The sequence below is a fragment of the Sceloporus occidentalis genome, unplaced genomic scaffold (assembly GCF_023333645.1).
Source record: "Sceloporus occidentalis isolate IW3139 unplaced genomic scaffold, rSceOcc1.0.p SCAF_7, whole genome shotgun sequence".
NCBI lineage: Eukaryota > Metazoa > Chordata > Lepidosauria > Squamata > Phrynosomatidae > Sceloporus > Sceloporus occidentalis.
Genome location: NW_028316987.1, coordinates 77,996,850 through 78,012,022, shown reverse-complemented (window position 1 = coordinate 78,012,022; position 15,173 = coordinate 77,996,850). Strand labels below are relative to the sequence as shown.

Below are 15,173 nucleotides of genomic sequence, written 5' to 3'. Positions count from 1 at the left end.
TCTTTATGGGCCAAGCAAAATGCACAAAATACATGCTGCATGTTTTCGAACTCAGTGGAAGCACTTCCTCTAGCGGATATGTTTTTAAACTAACTGAAAAGTAAGAAAACTTGCTCACAGGTCTCCAAACTCTCTTCTAGTTTGGTTCTGGTTAAGTTCATCTTGGACGCAACACCAATAGTTTTTAACCAGTTGAGGCCTATGGAGTACCTGCTCAAACAGCAGTCTAGTTGTGCAAAATGCACATTTCATTCATGGAATACTTGAAATACGTATATATGTGGAAATTTTTAGCAATTATTTCTTTTCATTACTTAAATATGTTTTCAATATAGCAGATGAAAAAACAGTGGGTTGTGAATCCATCCAAGGTGAAGCAAAACTGGCAAGATATTTTTCCAAAAATGTTCTAAAATTGTGTAGCTCAACCCATTATAGACACTTTCTTAGAAAGCTGTCTACAGAAGCTGAATAGAAACAGGAGGGAGAATAGCATTCTAGACAATAACATATATGTTTACTGTGTGTAGTTCTGACAGAGTGCAGCTCCCCACAACTTGATGCTCTCCATTGGACCGCACCACTGAAGGACTATAATGGACCCAGGCATACAGAAAGACGATTGTGGAGACGGTAAACAAATAGTTATTATGAGGCCAATAGGTGAATGGGCCGGAAGCCACAGCTGTGGTGAGTGAGTGAGTGAAGAAGTATTTCCTTGTTATAGAAAGCCTTCCCTTAACCACTTAAGCATCAAAATATTTAACAGCTACCACCCATGCCTTTTACATTTTTGCCCACAACCAAAACAAACTTTGTTTAGTGTTATTTGGAAGCTTTTGTTCTTTTATAGTCCTTCTCACTGAGCACTAGAGGCTACAATTTCATCCACGTTACCTTCAAGACCTCTCCACACAAAGTATGTGAAGTTTATCCTACTTTGATGAATTTACCTACATATCCATGTCAATATTCCAGCACTGCAGATAATGAATGAAGCCACGGAGAAGCAGAATAAATTGCTCAAGGCTACTCATTATCCCAAAGACTTTTATTCCCCACTGTTAACTAGTTTGTTTTTTATGCTTCCTTCTGCTTCCTTCCTTCCTTCCCTCCCTCTTTTCCTTGTCCCAGTAGATTTTCTGATACATCAGCATTTCCAATTAAACATAAACCAAGAGACTGAACTAACACATACACTATCATCCAATCAGCATTGCCTTTAAAGAATAAAAATGTCACCTGAATTTTCCAAGAAAGTTTTTTCTCTGCTGAGCTAAAATCCTTTGCTTTCATTAATACTGAATGGGAGCATAGGCACAACCTGACTGGGTCTATTTTTGAAGACTCAACAGTCCCAGACTAAGCTTATCTACTTAAAAGTTCCACTAAATTTTTGTGGTTTTTGGGGGGCTATGTGGCCATGTTCTAGAAGAGTTTATTCCTGACGTTTCGCCAGCATCTGTGGCTGGCATCTTCAGCATTCTCTGAAGATGCCAGCCACAGATGCTGGTGAAACGTCAGGAATAAACTCTTCTAGAACATGGCCACATAGCCTGAAAAAACCACAAAAAACTATGGATGCTGGCCATGAAAGCTTTCGACTTCACAAGTTCCATTAAGTTTAATGGGACAGATAATTGTGCACATTAATCCTGCCTTATAACCTAAGTAGAGAGAACATGGGATGGATGGTGGGTGTTGCACCACATTCAGCATTACCTTGACATCCATGAATTAGACTAGGGATGGAGGGATGCTGTCATAGAATTCTATGGAATAATATCTTCTAAATAAACTAGGATATGAAACTAGAGTTTAAAACTGGCTCCTCAGTTCTGGCTTGTTTGGAAGCTATATAGCTGTCATCAAGCTAGTCAGCTAATACCAGGTTGAGTCCCCGCCCCTGCTCTACTCATAGTTTTAAAAAAGAAAATGGCATTATATCATTTCATCAGCATTTTGTTGTTGTGTTGTTATTGTTGTGTGCCTTCAAGTCATTTCTGACTTAACAGCAACCCTAAGGTGAAACTGTCATAGTGTGTTCTTGGCAAGATTTGTTCAGAGGGGGTTTGCTTTTCTCTTCTGGGGCTCAGAGAGTGTGGTAGGCACCATTGTATCATAGCACAACTGCAACAACAACAACAAACTTTAAAAAACGTTTAAAAATTATCTGCATCCTTGGGCTAGAAAACAAGAAAACAGCTAAGCTTCTAAGTAAACATGGTTATGGATTTTTCTATAAGTTCCACTGATTTCACTTAAGCATCTTCCTTGATTTGAACATTCTTGGATGAAATCTTAGAGGCATGAAAAAAAGGATATAAAGGATGAAGCTAAGGAAAACGATGCCAAAGAACTTACAAAATTCTGGTAGGCATAACTATTTGTGCTTTTCCTACCCAGGCATTCAAAAAGGTCAGAAGTGGAACCATGGTGGATAGAGTAGAAGGGTTGGTACTTCTTTTAGGTGCTCCTGATGGAGTAACCTCTTGCCTTTTGCCACTCTATTCTGAGAAAGAGAGTGGTTCCTTTTTTGTGACCCGTGGATAAGTCGACTCAGTTTTTTGGGTCATTTTTTGACTAAAATTTCTAGACTTATACATGAGTATATAGAGTAATAATGAGATTTAGTAGATCAGGAAAAAGGACTTGTGGTCATGAAGCTGCTAAAATTGTAATTATGTACAAGAAAGAGAGAAAGGAAGAGCGCCCTCAACACATCATTACTCTCCCCAGAGGGAACTCCTCCTATTGCACTTTGAATCACAGAACTAGAAAGGTCCACAAGAGCCATAGTCCACCCCACACTGAGCCATGCAGCAATACACAGCTAGAACATTCCTAAGAGATGTCCATTCAACCTCTATTAAAAACCTACAAATAAGAAGTGTCCACCACCTTCTGAGGCGGTCTATTCTACCATCAAACAGCTCTTACTATCAGGTAGTCCCTTCCTAATATTGTGGGGCAATGTCTTTTCTTGTAAAGTCGAAGGCTTTCATGGCTGGCATCCATAGTTTTTTGTGGGTTTTTCAGGCTTTTCTTGTAATTTGAATCCATTGCTTTGCATTGTAATCTGCAGAGTGGCAGAAAGCAAGCCTGCTCCATCCTCTACACATCATCCTTTCAAACGTTTGTGATACTTGAAACAAACAATTCAGCAAAACAACCACCATATATTCATCTATACTGCCCTTTCCACCAGTCCCATGCAAAATGCTCCTTTCCTTTGTTTCCAAAGCCTCGTTTCTATATCTTTCTGTCTATACCTTTGAAGTGCTTGCGCTGACATGCTGCTGTTCCCTTCCATAACATCCTCTGCAAAGGATCAGCAAAGGATCAAAGGCAGCTCTCTAGAGATCTTTTTCTGGTTCTCAGATAGAGTAATCAAAGTGCAACCCATCAGATGTTGCTGCATCGCAATTCACATCATCTCTCACCATTGGCTATGCTAGGCAAGGCTGATGGGAATTTGAAATCTAACATCATCTAAAGGACTTCCTTTTGTCCATCCTGCTTCTCAGGCTAAACCTGGACAGTGAAAACTGATACTCTGAATTAATAGCTCTCCAAATTGCCTGAAATTATTCAACACTTTACTCTTTTCAAGGTCAAGAAGGAAGGAACCATAGCCTTTTCCCCTATCGCCTTGATAACACAAGAGCAAGCTTAAGACTACACAATGCTTATTTCTTCCCTTCTTATGACTCAGGAAGCATTCCTGAAAAACAGATTCTCTTAACCAAAGGATTCCAGATAATTCAATGTAACTACAGCTGGAAATAATAATGCTAATATTTCCAAGAACCAAAAACACAAAACTGTAGAAAAATAAAGTTTGAACATTAAAGTTGCCTTTGTAAGGGCCAGTTCATAAGATCATTTCCAATGAAGTGACTGCAGTCCAGTGAGTTCCAACATGCCAATTCCAGAAGCATTAGTAATGCCAACGGAAAGCGCTCTCCTCCCAGAAAAACAGTACATCCGCACGAGTGATTACTTTTCACAAGCTTGCCCCCAGAAATGTCCTTTCTGTGAACACCCTCCAGTTTTTCCTGATGGTGTTTTGACTGACCAAAGGTGGTTCCAGGAGGTGGGGAGGTTGCCATACATAGAATTAAGGCCATTTTACACAATCCTGTTGTTCTGTTTATTATATCATAGGCAACCTTTTCTGGAAGCCTCTATATCATGGTTTTTTACATATGTCTGCATGTGTACACACACACATAAGTACAAAGATCCTGACGCTAGCCTCCTGCTTGTGTTATGATCCATCCGTAGCAGCTGCTATTGGTTATTGCAGGTACTTGAGTAATGAGAACTATTGTTACTCCTCCGACCTGTCAGGCCACCTTGGTGGACAATACTATCAATTATTGTGTGCCTGTTATATGACTGGAAGACCAAGGGGTTATTCAGACAGTGAAAATAACTGGGTTGGATCTTTGTTGTTCAGATACATTTCAAATGCATGTGATTAAGGGGGGGAGGGGTACCAAAAAACTGACTTATCCCAGGATAATCAATATCAGTTTTTCCCCGAGTTTGTTTTTAATTTGCATTGTTGACAGCATGAATAACTGATGCAAACAGATCCAGGATAAACCGGGATAAATTTATGCATTACATTAGCATCGTTGACTCCATCTTTATTCTAGTGCTGACATATGTGAGCACCCGAACTTGCAGAGATGCACATAGATGCAGTTCCATAGTGTAAATAACAAACTCCGAAATCGTGAGTGAGATTATTTACATAGTCATGCTAAAAAATAAGACGTCTCAATGACCCCCAAGGTGCATGTGTATTGTGGTGCAATCCTTTAGGATGCTTGTGTCAGGATAGTTGTGCAAGCACATCAAGATCTGTGAATAATTTCCAACCTTTCTGAACATTTACTGGAATGTTCAGCCCTCCAGATGATTTTTTTTTATAAAGTATCTGAAAGTCCCAGGTTTTATCTCTGTACAAACCGACTTTATTTTGGAGATCCACATGATGATTTCTTCATCTTGAAATATTTCCTGGGAACTCCCAGCATTTTCAAGTACATTTCATTCCTACTTGCCAGGTCACTATAAATTAACCCAGTATTTTCCAAAATGAAATTTATCTCTGGTTAGCTGTCCGTTTGCATTATTCCAGCACTAAGTAAACACAGGTGATGTTTCTCAGACACAGATTCAACTGAAATGAATCATGGTAAAGAGAAATGTTTGCACCACAACCAAATCCTAATGTTTAACTAATCTAATATTGCTACAGCACTTTAGCACATTGATTATAACTCTTGAATTATAATAGAGAAGGCCCAATGGAAATGGGTGACAATCAATTTCTGATACATTGTATGATTGTAGATATGAAAGAGAGCCAATGTGGTGTAATGTGTTGGATTAGGACTTGAATCCCTGCTCAACCATGTAAGCCCACTGGGTGACCTTGGTTGAGCACATCACACTCTCTCAGCTTCAGAGGAAAGCAAAGGCAAAAAACCCTTGAATAAATCTCTCCAAGAAAAACTCATGTCAGGTTTCCCTAAGGGTGGCCATAAGTCACAAACAACTTGAAGGTGCATAATAGCAAGATATGATACATGCTCAATGAATAGGTGGGGAGAAAGAAGAACACAATGGCAGAGAAAATTGAGGGAACCCTGGAATATTTCAAGGCAGAATTCAAATGCAACCCTAGATATATGCAGGTAAAATCAAAACAAAAAGAACTGCTATCCCTTGATACTTCCAAAGACTTTTCCCCATCTTGATGAGCCCTTTGATGATTTATCTTTTTCCATTCCTCACAGTCTTGGACTGACTCAGCCAGCCTGCTTCCAAGCCAACTTGGCTTGTACCATAGTGCACCCCTTCCATGAGTTATATATAATGTAGCTTCCTTTTCAATATTTAACTAGAAACTGGGGAGGTGTGGTGGAGACCATGAAAAGAAATGAATAGGAAACAAAAACATTCTGCTTTCTTTTCTTCCCGGCCCCTGCTTCCAGAATAAGAAACCACCCAGTGTGTTTTGCTTAATTAAAGGCTTGAAGGCTCATGTATCTATTTTGATAAGTTCGCTATTAAATATCTCACTTCCGCAGAAGAAAAATATTTTTCTTTTATGTGAGACCTTTATAAAATAATTTTCAACATTTTATTGTATTGTGTTTTTTTTAATCCACCACAAAAACATTGTAGGGGAAATTGGGAAAAACCCTGCCACTTTCCATGTAGGTAGGCAGGTTTGCTTTACATATGCTTTTGACTCAGCAATACTAAAACAAACAAGGAACCCAACCACTTATATTTTCCTATTTTATAGTTGCATTTCATCTTTAATTTCCAGTATTCTGTTGAGCATGTGTTGCTTCCATTGTGTTACTTGTATTTCATCTGCTACAGTAATTATACATGTTTGCTAACAAAGAGGATTAGAGAAAAACATGGGTAAAATTCTTCTGCTATACTAGCCATGGGCACCATGACGGTTACCTTCAGGATCAAAGGCAATATGACTCAATACCAATTGCTGGAGAGCCAGCATAGCATAGGTGCTTGAGTGTTTGGCTATGACTCTGGAGAGCAAGGTTCAAATCCCTGCTCAGTCATGAAAACCCACTGGGTGACTTGGGCAAGACACTGTCTCTCAGCCTCAGAGGATGGCAATGACAAACCACCTGTGATGAAACTTGCCAAGAAAATCTGTGATAGGTCCGTCGGGTTGCTATAAATCGGAAACAACATGAAGACACACAACACACACACAAAGTGCTGGGATATCAAGAGGGAAGTCACTACTAAATATATGTCCTCCTTAATGGCACAAAAATATAATTTATATAGAAAAAATTAATTGGTGTGGTGAAAATATAAGGGCTAACTAAACTACTCAAACTTATGTTTCAAAAAGGTCACAATTGCACTATTGGTTGTAGGAAAGTTGACTAAAGTAGATTTAACAAAATCCAAGGACTTCACCTTATGATCCTTTTGAGGTGAAAGCAGGGGTGGATAACTCAGAACCCTTCAGATGTTGTTGAGCGGCAGGTCCCATCTTTCCTTGCCATTGATCATGCAGGGTAGGTCCAAAAAGAACTGTGGCACAAAAGTATCTGGAGAACTGTAAGTTGGAGTCTGGGTTAGAGAGTCACAATGGGAAACTTTCTTCTAAAGTATAAATGTAATAAAATTATAAAAACAACCTACTAACACTACGGTTTTATACAATCAACATATCCTCCATCTTTTCCCAGATGAAAATTGGGATGCATGTGGCCAAGCAACATCAGAGTAAGGAAGAACACATAAACTAGGAAAGAGGGCAGCAGTTTGCTTTTGCCTGAGCCTATTGGGAAGAGTAAGATTCCCCCTTCCTCTCTTCTCCTTCCTGATAAGTTAAGTGCAAACTACTTTTGCACTTTGAACTCTGTCTGCAGCAATTTTGAGTAAAGGGAGGACAAAGAGGCAAAGTGTGTGGAGGGAGAAAAATAGGGACATTTTAAAAGCAGTTGAGAAGCTGGTACAGGAGATTATTCGGGGTTGTCCCTGACAAACTAGGAAAGTTAAAGGGCATGCTATATTCTGAAAAACAATGTTTTAAATAGTTTTTTAGAGGATTTCATGTCTAGCTGGGAAAAAATAGGTTGTTTCCAGATTTTTAATCTTGTTTTGCCATCCCCTGAAATATAATTTAAGAACCAGTGTAGTGTAATGGTTTGAATATTGGGCTATGACTCTGGAGACCAGGATTCCAGTCACCACTTGGCCAGGGAAGCCCACTGGGTGGCCCTGGACAAGTCACACTCTCTCAGCCTCAGAGAAGGGGAAATCCTCTCTGAACAAGTCTTGCCAAGAAAAGTCCATGACAGGTTCATCTTAAGGTCACCATAAGCAATGACTTGAAGGCACACAACAATGCAATATAATAGGAACTATCCATCTCATTTCTGTTATAGTATAACAGGAAAGTAATGACAATTTACTGACCTTTCATACAATAGGAGTAGAGTGAGGGGACATATTTCCATCAAGTCCTTCCCCACATAACTAGTCTGCAGAAGAATTCTCTTCAAAACATTCCTGATTGTTTCAAACGTTCTGCATGTTGCAAATGTAATAAACTTCCCAATATAAAATCTATGAAACCATATAACCAACATTCATGTAGGCTTCATTCCCACTTACAAATAAATCAGTTTGCAATCCAAATCGATGGATCAATTCAACAGCAGAGTGTGGTTCACACTGCATTTGCCCTGATCACATTTTCTTGTTGTAAAATAACCCACTTCTTGTTCACATTGAGCAATGATTCGATTCCAAAGGGACCCTCTTCAGCAAACAATCATCTGATCACTTCATTTAAAAAATTGATTTCAGTCTGCATCCCATTCACACTTACACTGAATCAATTTATTGCAAAAGACGAGAAAAAAATGAGTGTCAAAAAGAAGTGCATTAAGTGGGTCTAGCGCATGCCCCCCCCTCTCCAAACCGCTTCAGGAATTCAGCTCAAGTGCGAACAAGGGTCATTTAAACCACTTTGAACCAGTTTGCATACTGGTTTAAAAAGTAGTGGGAATAAAGCCAAAGATTTCACCCTGTTCCCAACACACAAGTACTTTGTAGGAAATGTGCAACATTTGAAGCAGGACACACATCTAAGCTTTTTTTGCTGCCTCCGAAGCAGCACGAAACCATTTTGTTTGGCTTTAGTGAGCAAGATCAGACTTTAAACTCAAGTTCTGTTGTTCTTTTTTAATCTGGCCTTCTGTTATTTTAAAACTGAAACGCATTCCAAACACTAGGGATGGGTTGGGCAAGAAATGGAACTACATAAATACATAAACTTCTCTCTCTCTGGATAGCAAAAGAGGAATATTTATGGAACTTTGTGAACCATCACCTAATTTGACGAAAAAGCAAAGTGAACACATACTTTGCCAATCTGTGTACTTTGTTATCCTCAGTGGGATAGCTGCCACATTTATAGTCATTACAGAACCACAACATTTATTAATACGGATGAGCTTTCTAGAGTTCATGCCTAGTCCATCTCAGGATTAATTTGGGAGAAGAATTTTCCTTTGCTTAGAATATTTATACCTGCTTCAAATAAGTGATCTCTTGGGGAGACTCAAGCAGAGGGGAAATAGTCAAGCATCACTCAGGTTTTCATTTGGCAGAACAATGCTAGGTTTTAACACTGTTAAGTGCAGAGTCTTGTCACAAGAAAAATATATATAACTACAACCCATTATTTTATCTAACTAAAACAATACCACTTCCAGAAGCACTTATACATTTAAAAGAAAAGATGACACAAAGCAAATGTTTGTGCGTCAGTGCCTACACACACACTTCAAAAACATTAAAAAGAACAGAAATGAAGGAGTAAGGAAGTAGATAGAGGTCATAATGAAGAGAAGCTACAGGTTAGGGGGGAAAGTTCAGAAAAGTTACTTTTTTCAATTACAACTTCCAGAATCCACTGATTAGCATGGCCAGTCCTTCATTTCCAATCTTCTTTTTAATGTTTTTGAGGTATGTGCATGTGTGTCTGCACCTACACACAAACATTTGTTTTGTGATTTTTTTTCCTTCCATGTGTACATGCTTCTGGAGGGAACAAATAAGTTTTTCTGACCTGGGAAAAGAGGACATGAGTCTTCATTGCTTTTGTTGCAGTTGTCAGGAATGCTTTGATTGTGATTTCCTGCATGGCAGGGGGTTGGACTCAATGGCCCTTGTGGTCTCTTCCAACTCTATGATTCTGTGATTCTAGGTTCCAGAAATTTGCCCAGCAATGGAATGTTAGAGACGGGCCGATAATTATTCAGAATAACAGCCTCACCATAGCCTCTTTTAGGCAAAATGGAAACTTCCCATGCTGCAGTGAGGCATTCCCCACTCCCCTTATCCATTCAGCTAGTCCCCCTCTAACCACTTTTGAAGCCAGAAACACAGTCCCAATGTAAATCAAGATTCAGCTCACTTCTTTAGCATGGGTCAATTGATTGCCTTCGATGAACAATGATGGATACTGGAGCAATATGTTTGGTCTGTACCATTATATGGACAGAACCATTTATTGGTTCACTCTTCCTGGAACAATACATCAACTGGAACACAGTAATATTTTGAACCTGGTACATCTATAGATGTTGAGATGCTGATCCCTGCACAAAAATGTATAATAAAATATATTAGGGGAAAGAGCACACAAAAATAATCACAGAATAGAGAAAAATGCACATTAAAATTCATATTTTTAAGGGGAAAGCCTATAAAACCATGCATTTGGTGGTTTTTAACTGCAGACTGTTACAGAAACAGGAGTCCAGAATGGAACACATTTACAACTGACCAAATGTAAAACATATGCAAAACTGAAATGCACATTCATTTCTATCAGCAACATGCTGCTATTATGTGCACTTTCACAGGGTCATATAGCCCTAAAAACAATTCTTTGATGTGTATATGTAATAGTAGTATAGCACACAATTCAGAGAAGTTTTACCAGTGGAGGATAAAACAGAAAAAAAATCAGTAGTGCCAAGCCTAGATGTTACTCCAGCATTAAAAGGTATACATCCATTATTAGCCATACATAGAGAGATTGAAGACTCGTTTTAAAAGTTTCTGTGTCACAAACCTTATCTACAAAAATTTACTGTAACTAATTGGCTATGCTTTTGTCTGAAACTTCACCCGAAGTGGTTTTATTTCAAGTGATTTCATTTTAAGTGGCTGAACATACTGAATTTCAAAGAGGAGTCTGTGAAATACTGCATATTTGGCAAGAATTAGAACTGCAGATCGGGGACAGATGTGAAGTACACCAACAGGAATATAGAGCATTACTTGAAACCATCAGAGTTACCACAGATATACAGAAAGTCCAGTAGAAAAATAGTTGTGGTACTATAAAATAATACTGCCTTACTTCAATTTCCAAAAAATCTTGGGGAAATTTAGAAGAAATAATATACACCTCCAACATCCTTGGCATGATGATACAGTGGTCCATTTTAACAACACTAAGAGAAATAATTCCAGCCTTCACATTTCCTGGGTTTGGTAAGATTTAGCCAGATGTCCAAGTTTATTTTTGTGAGAGAGTTATATATAATATCTTTGATGCATTAATTATTTTATAAGAAAAGGTATGGTCTTTGTAAAGAAACACAGAGAACTGAGCAGAAAATAGTCTTAAACATATAATCAAGTTGAAACAGAATAAGTTGGGGAAGTAAAATATACAGTTTTCATGGGGCAATGTGTGACATAGGGGACAGCAGGTTCAAATTCTTCTTTAACCATCAAACTCAGACTATACTACCCTACAGGACTCTTGTCAAGTTATTGTTATACATTATCACAAACTTCTTGGAGGGAAAAGTTAGTGGAAAATGTAATTTTTATATATATATATATAATGCAATCAATTTTAATACATCATTGCCTCTTTAATTCAGTTTTCTTTACAACTTTTTGTATATTTTGTGGGGCAATAATGAAATGAGGATTTATGTCTTGGAAGAAAATGTATCCTCCATATCTAATGGCAGGAGTGGCTAAATCTGAATATGGAATTACCAATGCTTAGTTCAGAAAAGTATTTTTAGTATTAGGCCTCAGTTGTGTAATCTGAGAAAAAATAAAGTGGTTAAATGATATGCGGGAGGTGTATTCTTCCCAGCAGTGCTTAAGGATAGCCTTAGGAAATATTAGAAGGCCATAGAAGAGGATTTCCTACTTGAGATGCCTACTTTCATAGCAAATTTCAGGATGTTATAGCTTTTAAAAACGCACCCTAGGATGCATTCCAAGACTACATCACCATGCAAAAAATCAAGCAGAAAGCTGAATAATGGATGTCACTGAAGGGTTATTCAGACATTGGTTTTTTTTAGCACGACTATATGAATAATCTCATTCATGCATTCTGGTTTTTGCTGTACACACTATTTTTTATTGGAACCACATCTATGCACATCTCTGCAACTTCTGTTGCTCACACAGGTCAGCATTCGAATAAAAATGGAGTCAATAACGCAGCTGTATTCAAAACACACTCATGGCATGCAGAGTTTTATCCTTGTTTATCCTGGGTCTTTCGCATCAGTTATTCCCACAGCCAACAATGCAAATCTTTTAGGAAAACCCAAGGGGGAAACTGAGATCAATTATCCTGAGTTAAGGGTGTTTTTTTTAACCCCCCTCAAAAAAAACCTTACTCAGGTGTATTTGATATGCATGTGAACAACAAAGATCCAACCCACATTCTACTGGGATTATTTCTGCAGCGTGTTTTGGACCATAGTCATGCTAAGAAAAACAATGGCTGAATAACCCCCCCCCCCCCCCCCAATGTCATTGAAACACCATTGATGGGTCCCTCAAATCACCTCAGGATAATATCTCCCAAAGAGAAACCAAAGAGAAGCAAGAGGGTATGAATGGCAGTGACTTGCCAGGTTATGGCCGTCTGAACTTTTGAACCTTCCTTAATACTTTGTACCTGGTTCATTTCACTTAGTCCTGTGTTGGAAAAGAACCCAGACCTACTGACAGCATTTAATTACTACCTAGCAGTGATGAGCTTCTGCTTTCTAAAGCTGAGATTGGGAGCGGGAAATATGTTTTCGCCTGTTAAAAGGCCTTGGAGCATTCTTGAACAATGACAGCATCCCTGAATGAAATTTACACTTTTTTGAGGCATGTGCTATGTGTGGTTCACCGCTTTATTTAGCAATACATCTTAAAATTCTTCTTTTTTAAAGACATAGCAGAAAAAGGTTGCCTGCCTAGGGCCATCCATTACAACGAAGCAGGCCAACAGGGTCATAGAAGAAGATTTATCTCCCCATTTTTATCATCTTGTGAGGTAGAATGACAGTGTTCTCAAGGAACACCTCGCCTTTTCACTTTTCAAAGCCCAACAAACTGAATCAGAAACATTAACCATTACTCAGACAAAATTTACCGCAAGGCTATGCCTTTCATTCAGAATGCTTTTCATTCTAAGTAGGGGGGAAACCCCATTAATATATGAATGGATGCTTAAAATTAGTGATATGATATGAGAGAAATGGATAGGCTGACTTTTTTTTTAGTGAATAACTAAACAATGACCAAAGTAGAAAAAGTTTGGTTACCAGTTACGAAATATTGGGAGGAAAATATTTCTCTGAAACTACTAGAGGTTCAACTAGATGATAAAGACTGTTGTCCAAAACACACTGTAGAAATAATCCAGTTTGAGACTGCTTTAACTACCATTGCTCACTGCTAGGGAATCCTGGGAATTGTAGTTTATTGTGGCACCAGAGCTCTCTGACAGAAGGCTGAATGTCACAAAACTACAGTTCCCAGAATTCCCTAATGTTGAGCCAGGGCTGTTAGACTGGGCTCAAGCTAGATTATTTCTGCAGTGCGCTTTGGACCTATAATAAAATTGTTTATAATATAACAATGTAATATAAGAATAACAGTTATGTGTTATTCTTATAGGATTATTATTAGATAGCAAACAACGTGAAACGTTTCAAGTACTGTATTATGTTTTCTATTAAATGAAGAAGCAAATTTTTCTATATATAAACCTTGCATAATTGGACAATGTATTGAAGGGACATGTTAGGAGATTACAATATGTCAAGGTTCAGATGATAAAAAAATAATCTGCTTTATTCAGAGTGACAAACTGTTTGGAAGTTTATATGAAGAGAAGATTTACTTTGTATTTGAATTCGATACCATTAGTATATTGTATTTTAATTTCATTGAACTAATAAAAAAGTTTTTAAAAGAATGCATTTCATTCTACAAAAAAGTGTGTGTGTGTCTGAAAATGCAAATTGTGTACGTCTTTCTTATTTAGGTTGCTGCCACACTGCAGAATTAAAGCAGTTTGACACCACTATAACTGCCATGGTTGCATGCTATGAAATCCTGGGATTTGTAGTTTGTTGTGGCAACAGAGCTCTCTGAAAGAGAAGGCTAAATATCTCACAAGAGCTCACATTCCAAAACTTTATAGCAATGAGCCATGGCAGTTAAAGTGGTGTCAAACTGCGTTAATTCTGCAGTGTAGATGCAGCACCAGTGCCACAAGCACTTGTTATCACTTCTGAAACATTTTTGCAGGATTGACCCCGGCACACTGTTTATGTCCTCTAATTGTATGTTAGTCAAAGGTTGTTCTATGATAACTAGTATGAAGATACATTGGTGCCATCTTGTGCCATAAAACCTGCAGTAGGAAACCTTGAGCATTGACTTTTTGGGCCTATAAGCAGCAACTACTGTGGACTTTAGAAAAAGATAAGGAAGCTGTATAGCTGGGAGAGGACATTAATCACAGAGCTGAGGAAAAGAATCAGGCGATTGTGGCTGCATCTGCACAGCAGAAATAATCCAGTTTGTCACTACTTTAACTGCCATGGCTCAGTGCTATGGAATTCTGGGAACTGTAGTTTTGTTAGACATTTAGCCTTCTCTGTCAGAGAGCTATGGTGCCACAACATACTACAGTTCGTTCCTAGCATTGAGCCATGGCAGTTAAAGTGGTGTCAAACTGGGTTATTTCTGCAGTGTGGAAGCGGCCTCTGAAGAGACTGGGAGAGAGAGCAACAAAGGAGATTTTGAGGATAGTTGGAATCTGGAGAGAAAATAAAGGAGAGTAGAAAGGAACAGACTGGAATAGCAAAGACAACAGGAAAAAAGCCTGGAAAAATAATTTCTGGAATACAGGTCCCTTATAGTCCAGAAATGGCCTTTCCAAGTTCTTCCCTCCACAAAGCAATGCTCTTTTTAGCCATAGGCCACTGGGAGGAAAAGTGAGGCCTACACTTGCATCCAGGAACTGTATAGTCAGAGACAGGTTTGGGGGAATTTGAATATTCATCAGTCTCCAATGGAGGCTGCATCCACACTGCAGAAATAATCCAGTTTGACACCACTTTAACTGCCATGCCTCAATGGTATGGAATTCTGGGGATTGTAGTTTTGTGGGGCAGCAGCACCCTTTGACAGAGAAGGCTAAGGTCTAAAACACACTGCAGAAATAATCCAGTTTGAGACCACTTTAACTGCTTTGGCTCAGGCCTTGATGGTATGGAATCCTGGGAACTGTAGTGTTTGTGAGACATTTCGCCTTC

At 38.6% G+C, this 15,173-nt stretch overlaps 1 protein-coding gene across 2 annotated transcripts in view; it reads right to left on the bottom strand.

Moving 5' to 3' along the window:
- The window catches only part of LOC149310003 (junctional cadherin 5-associated protein-like), an 85,018-nt gene extending 77,900 nt beyond the window's left edge, over positions 1–7,118 (bottom strand). For both annotated transcript variants that reach the window (XM_089533448.1, XM_089533450.1), the window contains exon 1: positions 6,985–7,118. The gene's annotated coding sequence lies outside the window, so the exon portion shown is untranslated. The remainder of the gene's footprint in view (positions 1–6,984) is intronic.
- Positions 7,119–15,173: the final 8,055 nt, after the last annotated feature.